This window comes from Spermophilus citellus (genome assembly GCF_964194105.1).
Source record: "Spermophilus citellus genome assembly, chromosome: 4".
NCBI lineage: Eukaryota > Metazoa > Chordata > Mammalia > Rodentia > Sciuridae > Spermophilus > Spermophilus citellus.
This window is the reverse complement of record NC_138185.1, coordinates 577,150-589,297: the sequence shown is the minus strand read 5'-3', so window position 1 is coordinate 589,297 and position 12,148 is coordinate 577,150. Positions and strand designations below refer to the sequence as shown.

The window sequence follows — 12,148 nt, the reverse complement described above, 5'->3', positions numbered from 1 at the left end:
GCCAGTATAACCCTCGCCAAGAGCTCCGCTGAGATTGTAGCGCCAATGCCACTAAAATTCCCTAAGAATCTCAGTCAAACTTTCTTTTGTTTATATTTCTTCGATGTAAGAAATTACCTGTTCTGCGCCCCATTTGGCTTGCCCTCAGGCTCCACAGTCCAGCCCTATTGTATATAGTTCTTTTTAATCCTTCAAACAGTGAAATTCTTGGAGGAACGGGGGAACCCCAATTGGCCAGAGCCCTCCCTCTGGCGCAGAAAATTCCCCATTTGCCCTTGGGATTGAGTTGTCAGACACTGTCTTGCGCTACCCGGTGAAACTGACATGTCTATTTACAGGGAAACAAAGACGCGGCTCGCAGCGGACCCCGCTCCCTCCGCGCTCCCCGTGCGCTCCGCGCGCCGCGTCTTCTCTGCGCGCCCCTTGCCGCCCGGCGCCAGGGCCCTGCGCCCGGGTTCGGCCCGTGATTAAAATGGAGACTGGGCCGGCGTCCGGCTTCTGGGAAGACAATGACCCCCAAGGCCCCGCAGGGTGCGGAGACCTGCCTGCTCCCACCTCCCGCAGTTCCGACTCTTGGCAAACTCGGCGCGGGCGGGTCCGGGTGCGGCTCCGCGGCGCGGGCGGAGGACGAGCGGAGCGGCGCGGGCGGGGGGCGCGGGACGCCCCCGGGTTGCCTCCCGGGGCCGGGCGTTGACGCAGCAGAAATTACCAGCTGGAAAATTCCCCTTTCGGAGGTGACGGGGGAGGGACCGCGGCGGCAGGAGGTGCCGGGGGCCGAGGGGCCGGGCAGCCCGCGGCCGCCGCCACCTCCGCGCTCAGCCCCGCAGGGATCCGCGCCCCCCGCCGCCCCGCCCACGCCACTCGGGTCGGGACCCGCGGCCGGGGTCCGCGCGCCGCCCCTAGTCTCCGCCGGGCGCTCATCGCCCCCGGTAGGGCGCCCCCGCGGGGCGGGGCGGGGCGGGCGGTGGGGCGGGGGCGCGCCAGGCTCGGAGCTGCCAGGCTACAGCGTCCCGGCCCGGCCCGGCCCGGCCCCGCCACGGTACGCCGGCCCGGCCGCGCGGACAATGAGCCGGCGCCGCTTACCTGTGACCCCATGGGGCGCGGGCGGGCGCCGGGGCCGCCGGACCGGCGCCGGTGATAGCCGCTGCCGCGGGCGAGCGCTGCGTGCGGGCGGGTCCGAGCTGCGTGCTCGCCGGGGCTGCTCGGTCCGCCCGCCGGTCCGTCCGTCCGTCCGTCAGGCCGGCGCGCGCCCCCGCGCCGCTCCAGCCCCGCGGCCCGCCGCCCGCGCGCGCCCCGCCCGCGGACCCTGACCCCGCCCCCGGCGCGCGCCCGCCTGCCGCTGATTGGCCCGCGCTGCTCCGGGCCGCGGCCACCGCCCCGGCCCCGCCCCCGCCGCCGGCCGCCGCCCCGCCCCTCGCCCGGCGACTCCGCGCAGCGGGCTGGCGGGGGCAGCGCGGCAGTCGGTCTGCACGCCCCCCCCCCCCGTGGCGGCCGGACAGCGGAAGTGCCGGCTGAAGCTCGCTGGGCATTGTGGGAAGCCCCCTCCCCTGGCTGGCGGGCACTGGGGCGGCGCGGCGGGGGTCCCCGGCCCGCGCGTCCCTTCCCCGTGGGTGTCGGGCAGCGGGGAGACCACCCAATGGGAGAGGCCGGCTGGGCGAGGGCGCCCGGCCCTGGGGACAGCGCACCTGGCGTTGCCTACGCGCCTGTTCCTGGAGCGCGCTGGTCCTCGGGTCACCGGTTGTCCCCGAACCCCGACGCGCCGTCGTGGTGCGCGCATCTGGCAAACTTCGCGACTTTCTCACCAGCACCGGCGGATAGACGGGCCTCGGAGCGCAGGACGCCCAGACGCTCCAAGGCCGCCGGTGGCGCAATGCCGGGGAGAGCCTGGGTACCGCGCGCCCCCACCATCGAGGGACCTCGATGCACCCGGGGGTGGGCGCACCTTGGGGCGCTGGCCACGTGGCTATGCCCGCCACTGGGGCTGGGTTTTGGCCAATTATGAGCAGTGGCGCTTAGGTCCCTTCGTGGTGTAGTCGACCCGTGGGGCGCGGGGCTTGGGAAGGGGCAGAAGGCAAACGGCCCGGGTTTTGCTCGGATTCTCCAGCCGGCAATCCGATCGCGATTTGTGCCGGCCCCAGATGTGTCTCTTCCCACCCCCGCCCCCAGTGGCGTGGTGAGACCAGCGCCTCCCCCTCTCGCCTCCGCTGCCCTCGGGCGGACAGAATGGGGAGCTCGGCCCCGCATTCCTGGCTGGTCTGCGCGGGGGTAAAGGCCACCTCGCTTCCTCCCCCCAGCACGGCGGGAAGGGAGGTGAGCCTGTGGCCGGCCAGCCACGCCGAGGAGTCGAGCTCCGCTAGGTCAACCAATCGCAAAGCTCTCGGCGGTCCGCGCCCTGCCTCCCTGCGGGGCCAGCGCCGCGGAATTCCTCGGGAGGTGGGAGGCGACGGGCCATGATGGAGGCTTTCTCTGAATGTGTAAGGAGGCATTCACCCGGCGGCAGTGGGAGGGCAGGCTGGGGGAAATTCTCCTTGAGAGAGCAAGGGCGAGCCGAGGTCTGGCAGCCAGCGATGGAAGGCTGGGACACTCCCTCACTGCTCCGCGGCGCCTGGAGAAGGCTGTGCAGACGCCCCCGCCCCAGCCTCTCTCGCCAGCCGCCTGAGCTGGCACTGCGGGTCCAGGAAACACCATCCCCAGCCTCTTTGCTGGAGGACCCACTTGGGATGAACCCAAGTGTCTCTGGCCCTTAGGAAGTGGGGGTTGGGCACAGTCACCCTGAGAAGTGGCTGCCTCTAGGCCTCCAAGAGGTTCTGACTGGTCACCTGCCTCTTCCCTTTGAGGAGGCAGAGGACACTGTCTGCAGATAGCCACTCAGCCCCCACTACCCCCTAACCTGGAGCTCCGTTGGAGCCCATAGGAGGAAGTGAAGCAGGGAGAGACCTCTTAGGTCATCTCCTTGCTCAGAGAGACCCGTTTTTCCCAAAATGGTGGGGTGGATGACAGTGTTTGGGTGCCATGCCCATGTCCCATGCAGGACTGTAGAGCAGTGGATGCTGCCTTGCCAGAGCATTCTGGTGCTCAGTCATTGCTCAAGAGGCTGCAGGTGAGAATGAGGTCTGTCTCACCACTGCAAGGCCCATTCCACCTGCCAGGCCAAGGCTGCCTCCCTGCTCTTATTGGGTCCTAGGACAAGCCAGGACAGAGGGACCCCACTCCTGACTCGCACCCTTCACCAGTGACTAAAGACCAAGATTTTCACTTTCCTGTGCCAAGAGCCAACAGCAAGTCAAGCAGCGTTGACATAAAGTCAACACTTTGAAAAGGCAAAACCAAGATCGAGCCCCGGAAACAGAGCCCTAATCAACCTCTGCCTAAAGCCACCCCATTTCCACACCTTTGTTGTTCCGAGAGATAATAAACTTCTTTATATTTAAAAACAAAAGCAGAAAATGGTAACTGCAGCCTCTGAGCAAAACTGGGCAGCAGGGTGGGGGATACATCACCTGGACTGTGTGCCACCTAGATGTGTGTTCTGGTGGGTCAGTGTGCTGCATGGCCAAGGAACCCTGCCTTCATCAGGCCCAGCACCCACAGCACTGCTGGGAACCAGACTCAAGGCAGACAGATGCCAGACTGGATCACTCCTCTCTCACTGCAGTCCCTGGTTGCTGGTTCCTGACAGCCACAGGCTTCTCCTGGACACAGGCCGCTCCACCCTGAAGGCAGGTCTGGAAATCGAGGGGATGGGTGTATGTGATGGGCTTCAGAGGCACTCTGCCCCAGGCATCCTGGCCTCCAGGGATTGTACATGGTCCCTGCCCTCAACAAATGGATGGACAAGACAGGCAAGCAAATGGGCAGCCAAGGCCCTGCAGATCACTCTTGTCCTTACTGTGTGGTGTGGTCATCTAGGAAAGCCACTCCAGCCACCTGTGTGAGCATGTTTGGTCCTGCCTAGGGACACCCCAAAGCTGCAAGGAGTGAGCAGCAACAGGCCAGGCGTTCTGAGGAGCCAGGGCGTGGGGCAGTGTGTAGAAGCTGCTCTTGCCACCGGTGTGCTTGCTGATGCCAGCTCCTCAGAAAGTGCCCTCTTGGCCCCGGGGACCTGGACTGACTCCATAGGAGCCAACCACGGTGGGAGAGTCACATGGCTGGCGAGCTGCACATACAGCTCTGCAGACCTGAGCTTAGAGACCCCGGCGCCACGCTCCGCCAGCTGGCTGCCTGCCTCCCACCCCCATCGTGGGCTGCAGTAGGGCAGAGGAGGAGGGAGGGGTACAGCCCTGTGCCAGGTGCCTGTCTCCTCTCAGGGGCTGCTTTTGTGAAGAACGCACTGGGAGGAGCTTTGGAAGAGAAAATTACAAAGAAACAGCAAATATCCCTTCCTGTCTTCCTTCCGAGTGTCCTGGGGGGCACCCCACCCTCTCTGCCATTGCCAGGGCCTTCACCATCCCCATCTTCCCCAGCCACTCCAGCAGGATTTTCTGTGCCTTTCTTTGTCTCAGTCACTGGTCAGAGAACCTGCCTGTTTATTCTCCAGCCAGTGGTGTTGCTCAGCCGTCCCCATGGCAACAGCCCTGGGAGTCCTGCCCCCTCCCAGGGAACTGCCCATAACCTGTCCCTGTCCTCTCCAGGCCTCTGCTGGAAGCCCAGAGAGAAAGGCTGAGAGCAGGGCGGAGAAGCAGACACCCACTGCGGGCTGAGGATACTGGGCTGCCCAGGGGACCGCCCACTCCACGTCATCCTGGGTCCTGCTTGTGGATGGGAGGTTGGCCTTGGGCTGCAGCAATGCCACACCCGTGGGCTGGAGAGAGTGCCTCACCCAGGCTGGAGTGAGGTGGGCCTCCTCCTAGGCATAGCTTGGCCAGGTCCAGGGCCAGCTGGCCCTGCCCTCATGCCCAGGCCTCCCCAAGACCACCCTCCAGAGCTGCTCTGGGCCAGGGGCTACCTGCCAACCCTGTGGCTGCCCCACCCCAACTGCCCTGCAGTCCTGTGCCCCTGCCAAGCCCCAACTGCCACTCCAGCTGCCACCGCCAACTGTCGCCCCATCTCTGTTCCAAGCACTCACTCACCCCCAGCCGTCCTTCCAAAGTAGTACTGCCAACTGTCAGCCCTCCTTCCCAGTCCCTGCTCCCACCACCGGCCCAGCACCACAGCTCTGCATTCCAGGCTTCCCCACCTCCTGCCAGGTCATGGTGAGGCTACACCTGCCTTGTGCCTGGCGGGGGAGGTGCTAAGGGCCCGAGAACAGAGAGCGGTGTTGGAGGGTAGGGGAAGAAAGTGAAGGGGCTGGGGTCCCAGAGCCCAGCAGACAGAGGGGAAGGGCAGCCTGACAGTGCCTGCTGCCAAGGCTGAGCCCAGCACAGTGGTAGGAAGCAGCCAGGGCCCTAGCAGGACCAAGCAGGTGTCCTCAAGTGGGTCGTGACCAGGCTGAGGCACGGAGCTGGGCCTGTACATGGGTCTCTCCTCGGAGGGTGTGCCAACAGCTTGGCCTGACCACAGACCCTGGGAGGATCCCCAACAGGCCTCTCTCTGGGGTGCTGGCCCTGGCTTTGCTGCCCCTCTTCCTCCTCACAGCCCCCTTTCCCCATTCATCCCATGGTCCCCATGACGGGTCACTTCCATTGGAGGAGACACTCACCTGACACCCACCCCCTTCCTCATGGAAGTCCACTAGACTCTGTCCTCAGCCCCAGCAGAGCCTTGGGCCCATTACAACCCTAAAATGGGTCCTGGCGGTGTTAGAAGGAGGCACTGCTGCCCCTTGCAGGTGCGAGCCTGGGGTTGAAATTCCATCTGAGTCTGCACTGGCAGGACCATGGGGGCTGGGCTCAGTCCTGGCCTCCCCAGGGGCCTTCCTTGCACAGGGTGGTGATCACTAGGCAGATAGCACTGCAGGAGAAGGGACACCTGGATCTCCCTGTGTCCCTGTTCTTTGGGGACAGCCAGCCCTTCAGGCTGGGACACACTAGGGGAGGAGGTACTGGGAGCTGTGTCAGCATGTTGGGTCAGGCTGGCCCTGGGAAGAAGGGAAGAGACAGGGTATGTTTGCTAAGAACCTACTGTGTGCCAGGAATCTCCCCAAGTGGGGAGGGGAAGCACTTACCCAGGACCCTTGTGGCCCTCCCTCCCAGCTGGGGCCTGGGAGAGGGAGAAAGCTTGTGACTGGGACCCCCAGAGGCCTGTGGATGGAGCCTCTCTCCAGGGATGCAGGCCCTCCCCTCCCACCAGAAGAGGTCCTCTGGGGTCCCCTGGTGGGTGCACAGAGGCCCAGTCCTGAGTGGGGCCAACAAGTGTCCTCAACTTCATTTATATGATCACTCACTGGTCAGATAAAGACCAGAGCTGCCTGTGCTGGGCCACACCCAAGTCGGAGTGAGCATGGGGAAAAGAGGATGAGCAAGAAGTGCTAGAAAAATAAACCTTCCCTGCAGCCTCCAATGATACCTGCAGTGGCACCTGCAGGCTCTCCCCCTCCAACAGGTGATTAGCACCACACACACCTGCAGTGTGGAATGGGCTTTGGGATCTCTTCTAAAGAATAGGACCAAGAAAGGGACAGAGAGGACCTTTGTGGCCAGGATACCTGGCAGGCACAGTCTTACCCAGGTGATCCAGGTTAGCATCACCAGATGAGGGTGTGGATGGAGGTACCCGTGCTGTGAAGTGGGGAGAAGGGCACCTCACCTCAATCTCACCACAGGAAAGTGAATCTGACGGACCCTGACTGAGAGACCTTCCGTGCACACCTTACCTGGTGCTCCTCAGGAAAACGAGGGAAGCCAGAGAATGGGTCACAGACAGAGGAACCTGAGCCCTCATGACAACCTGAAGCACTGTGGTGCCTGGGTGGGGGACTGTGGGACAGAAGGAGGACATGGATGAGAAAGTCTAGCTGCAGTGAAGAGATGCCCCCACAGGGGCTCCCACAGATGATTAGGGAGGGGCACACAGGAACTTGCTACACTTGGCAACATTGCAACTTTTCTGAAATCTAAAATTACTCCAAAAATAAAGTTTATTTTTAAAAACAGGAAAAAAATGCAAAAACCAAAGAAAACCACCTCCCGTAGGCTCTGGCTGGGAGTTAAGCAGACTCTCAAGGTCTGTTTCAGCCAGGTGCTCATTTATAGTTTTGAGTCAGAACTTCAGGATGCTCTTGGCTCCACCCAGCCCTGAAACTCTCACACGCCACAGGGACCGCAGAAAAACCTAACAGAGCCAGGAATGCTCCTTTATTCCGTGTTCCCGAGTGCCTGTGTGTGGTGAGCTGTGAGCTCTCGCAGGATATGAAAGACTTGCCTGAACACTGTGTGGTGGGATTTGGCCACCCTCCATCCTGGCCTCCACCTGCACGAGCTCAGCCCTGAGGTACCTCACGTCCCTCTGAGTCTGCTCAAGAAAACTCAATGGTACCAAACTGCCAAATGTGCTTCATCCCAACCCATGCTGCCAGACCATTTTCAGTAATTTTTTACTCCTCCAGCCTCTTTGATCCCTTATTTTCTCCTTTAAAAACGTTGGTCACAAAAAAAAAAAAAAAAAAAAGGTTAGTACAGTCTGAAAGGAGAAGGGAACTTGAATGCTACCTACTCTCTCCATGGCTTTGGGTCCAACATCCCTGTCCATCAGCCTACTCCAACCGCCTGGCCCCACCTCCTCCAGAGCCAGTCTCTGAAGTACACTGCTGCTGGTCTTAAGAAATATGAATCCTGGGCTGGGAATGTGGCTCAGGCGGTAGCGCGCTCATCTGGCATGTGTGCGGCCCGGGTTCGATCCTCAGCACCACATACCAACAAAGATGTTGTGTCCGCCGAGAACTAAAAAATAAATATTAAAAATTCTCTCTCTAAAAAAAAAAAGAAAAAAAGAAATATGAATCCCAGGGCAGGGCAGGGGCTCAGTGGCAGAGCACCCACCTCGCACGTGTGAGGCTCTGGGTTTGATCCTCAGCACCACATAAAAATGAATAAAGATATTGTGTCCATCTACAACTAAAAAAATATTGAAAGAAAGAAAGAAAGAAAGAAAGAAAGAAAGAAAGAAAGAAAGAAAGAAAGAAAGAAAGAAATCTGAATCCCAGGTCTGCTTGCTTTTCCCACTTTTTTTTTTTTTTTTTTGGTACTGGGGATTGAAACCAGGGGCACTTCACCCCTGAGCCACATCCTCAGTCCTTTTTATATTTTATTTAGAGACAGGGTCTTGCTGAGTTGCTTAGGGTGTTGCTAAGTTACTGAAGCTAGCTTTGAACATGAGATCCTCCTGCCTCAGCCTCTTGAGCCACTCCCAAGGATCATAGGCATGCGCTACCTTGCCCAGCTGCTTTTCCCACTTTGGACAAGAAACGATCAGCGTGGCCTCTACCCACCAGCCTGGCTACACCACTCACACCTCTGCCCACCTGCCAGCCCCAACACTGCCAGCTCCTGGCCTGCTGTCCTCTCCGCCCCGAAGGGCTGTCCTGCTCCTACCTGCAGTGATCCTCAACTATCCAGGCAGACACCTCAATCCTGACTCTGGAGCTCCACAAGTGGCCTGCCCAGCTTCAGGCCTTCACTTTTCTTTGTGTTTCCCCCTCCCCTCCCCAGGTTCAGGTGGCCTCCAGCCCTATAGCTCCTGATCATCCTGGCCAGAACTAGTGTCACCACTGGCTAGCATTGGGCAGCCATAACCTGCACCTGAAGAACCCCTGAAAATCTCACAGGGGAGTGGACAAGCAGTGCAGAGAGGTGTGAGGTGGGAGAACTTGGGAAGTGGAACTGAGAGCAGGCTCTGCCTTTTCTGTCCTTTTGAGTCTTGGATTCTGGTAGACACTCCCTTCCTGTAGGGTTTGGGCTCAGAGTCATCCCTGGTGTTCCTAGGCAAGAAGGGTCCTCAGATGAGGTCCTGCTGCACAAGAGACTTGCTGAGTCTGGGAGCTAGAGTTCTTTCTTCTGGACCCTCTGCCCCCAGAGTAGGCCCACAGCCAGAGGAGAGCCCAGGTCCCAGGGCTGGAGGGGAGTAGGCCTTGGTCAAGATGTCACAGGTGGGCAGTGCCCTGCCCATGGCCAAGGTGTTGTTGGGGGGTGCCCTGTCCAGGAGGGGCTGAACAAAGCTGTAGCCGCTTCACCTGATTTGGTCACCCCTGCTTCAAAGCCTCCAGACCTAGCCAGGCTCCAGTGGTCAGGGCCCCCTTCTCCTGGGGCCCTATGGGGAGCTCTGTTCTGCCACTTAAAGGCTAGGGCCCGGGTGTGGAACAATAAGAGCCAGGATCTGTGACCCCAGCCCCTAGGGTTGGTGGGGCTCCACTTCCTCCTCCCCTGGGGGTCCTGGTGCCGGGGTGGTTTTGAAAACCAGAGCCTGGAGGCCTTATCAGACCACAGGTTTTCCTGAGGAAGGAAGGGTGGGTGTGGGCCTCCAGGACAGGGCGGCTCCTCTGGGCGTGCCCAGCACAGTGGAGGGGTGCACATGTGCTGCCAGGTCCTCCTGGAGAGAGGACTGCCTCTCCCTGGGAGACCCCAGCCCCAACAAGACAAACCTCACAGGTTCAGACTAGGCCAAGGCCTTGGGGGATCCACACTCTCTGGAATCCAGGCAAACACCAGAACCTTCTGGGGGAGAGTCCCCACACCCCACGAATGCTCAGAGGGATCTGTGACCTGTCCAACTACAGTTCCACCCCAGGATAGTCCCCATGGAAATCTGTATCTGGGCTCACCAAGAACACTTACAAGATGTGAAAGCATAAAAGAATTTTATTCTAATCTGGATCCTGGTGACAAAACATGTTTGGTTCATGGAAATCCATGAGCCACAGACATATAGTGGGTCCTTTTTTTGTTTGTATGTAGTATGAAAGTTCCACACACAAAACCCCCACCCCCACCGGCCCCTTCCTCAGGGAGGAATGTTCCCCAAGGCAGGCTTATCCTGCATCCTGCTTGTCTCAGCCCCCAGATGTCCTTTTTCCCTCCAGGGAAGTCCAGGGCAGCCCTGGGCTAGAAGCCAGGGAGACGGCTGGGCAGGTCTGTTCTGGACCCTCCATGGAGGGAACAGGCTGAGGAGGGGGCAGGGAGGGAGGAGAGAGCACCCCTGAGGGATTTGGGAGGGGAGGGCCCGGCTTGGAGCAGGGCAGTCTGGGCATGCTGTCCAGCTGCCCAGGGCCCTGGGCCCCTGGATCCTCCAGAGGTTGGGGCCCCACAGCCACTCAGGTTGGGGCAGCAGATGTGGAACCCACGGGGCTAGAGCGCTGGCAGGGGACCTGTCAGCCCCTATTGGGGGTGCCTCCCCTCCTCCCTGAGCCTGGCCTCAGGAGTCTCTGCCCCTTCCTTCCAGAGGCCCCAGGGCTATTTTTAACTTGGCTGAGCTGCCAGAGTTGAAGGTGGACTAAGGGGGGGAGGGGGAAGGGGGAGGAGAGAGGGCCCAGCAGCTGCTGTCCTGTGTCCATCTGCCCAGGGGTCCAGGCATCCTAGGAGCACTGGTCATTCTTTTTTTTTGGGGGGGGCATACTGGGGATTGAACTCAGGGGCACTTGACCACTGAGCCACATCCCCAGCCGTATTTTGTATTTTATTTAGAGATAGGGTCTCACTGAGTTGCTTAGTGAGACCTCACTTTGGTGAGGCTGGCTTTGAACTCATGATCCTCCTGCCTCAGCCTCTGAAGCTGCTGAGAAATCAGGTGTGTGCCACCATGTCAGGTACACTGGTCATTCTTGACCTTAGGGGATAAATGGCACTGCATTTGCCACCCTGTCTGAGATTCAGACATGCCTGAGACACAGGTCAAGCACACACACCTGCCGATGCACCCAGGCTTTCACACCGACACTCCTTCCCACCCAGGAACTCACGCGTGGCACACAGAGATACTCAGACCGCCCAGACTCCTAGACATGCCCACCTGGAGGAACACACAGGCATGCAGCCTCCACTCGAACACACACACACACACACACACACACACACACACACACGCTGTGGGGGTGAGGAGGAGCAGAGTGAAGGGGAGGTACTCAGACTGCTCTGGCCCTTCCTAGTACCAGCCCAGTTCCCTGCAGCCCACGGGGGGGGGGGGGGGGGGGGGGGGGGGGGGGCGCCTGGCTCCAGGAGTCTCCGACCTTCCACGAGGCTCCCTGCTCACTCCCCACGAGAGGCAGGCTTGAGGCAGGAACCTGACCTGAGCCATTGGCATCTCCCCCCGCCCCTCCCCACTCAGCCCCCACACACTCCAGGCAGGAAGCCCCAAGAGAGGTCAGGGGCTGGCACGAGGGGTCAGCCTGCCTTTCCCTGCCCCTATCTCCCTGCCTCCCACAGCCTTTGTTCTGAGGAGCAGCTGCCTCTGACCCAGGGGGAGCTGGTCTGCCCAGGGGATGCCCAGTGACTGGGCGGGGGATTTTCCACTTCAACAAGTCCAGGGGGAAGAGCTGGGAGGGACAGAGCTCAGGATCCCCTGGTTCCCCTTCCCCTCCCCACAATGTCCACCTCTGCCCCTGGAGGCCCCAGGGCGGCTCCTGGGAGGAATAAGGCAAGCGGGAGACAGAGGCTATGGACAGGACATCCTCTTGGCAGGACACAGGACGCCAGGCCGGAGGTTCCCAGCCCTTGTCAAGGCCACAGGGGGAAAAGGTCACTGGGGCCTGGGGTTCACCAGTAGTGCCCCAAAGGCCAGTGGAGCAATGAGTGGAGGGGACAGCAGATGCATACCCCGCCCCTGACTTACCCTGTGTCACACCATGACCATTTGGCCTGTGGGGGTGCCACCTGGTCCCATCCTCAGGGAGACCATGTTGTGTGGGCGGAGCCAGGGCCTGGTGGCCACTTCCACCTGGGTCTGTCTTCAGTTCCTTGTCGAGTGCTCACTCGTCTAGGCAAATCTGCTGCCCTGGAGGGGAGGCCTCAGACTGGCCTGCCCTCCCTTTCCCAGGACAGGAAGGCCATGTGGACCCCCTGTTCCTACCACCCTTCCAGGAGCCGAGACTGGCTAACTAGCTCACTGGCCTGGGAGACGAGGGTCCCAGAAGGTGCCCAAGACACCAGGTGGAGAACATCTTCCTGCTTCACCACACCTGCCTCAGGACCTTAGGACCCCTTCTGAGCATGGCTTCTCCCCCTGCCTAAGGCCACAGTGTCACGCCTAACGAGTGCCTCTGCTCACCTTTGCCCGCTGTCCT

At 60.7% G+C, this 12,148-nt stretch overlaps 1 protein-coding gene and 1 long non-coding RNA gene across 7 annotated transcripts in view; one reads left to right on the top strand and one right to left on the bottom strand.

Annotated features, from left to right (window-relative positions):
* ZBTB46 (zinc finger and BTB domain containing 46) overlaps positions 1 to 2,956 on the bottom strand; it is a 77,958-nt gene extending 75,002 nt beyond the window's left edge. For 3 of the 6 annotated variants that reach the window (XM_081290281.1, XM_081290279.1, XM_081290280.1), the window contains exon 1: positions 1,084 to 1,241. The gene's annotated coding sequence lies outside the window, so the exon portion shown is untranslated. Of the gene's footprint in view, positions 1 to 1,083; positions 1,243 to 1,685 lie in introns of those variants that run through there. The other 3 variants (XM_081290278.1, XM_081290282.1, XM_081290277.1) reach the window with 3 other exon arrangements.
* LOC308646855 lies at positions 2,338 to 3,566 on the top strand. The gene is made up of 3 exons (XR_014021501.1): positions 2,338 to 2,474; positions 3,032 to 3,100; positions 3,185 to 3,566. It is a non-coding gene; the product is annotated as an uncharacterized lncRNA (long non-coding RNA).
* The last annotated feature ends 8,582 nt before the right edge of the window (positions 3,567 to 12,148 follow it).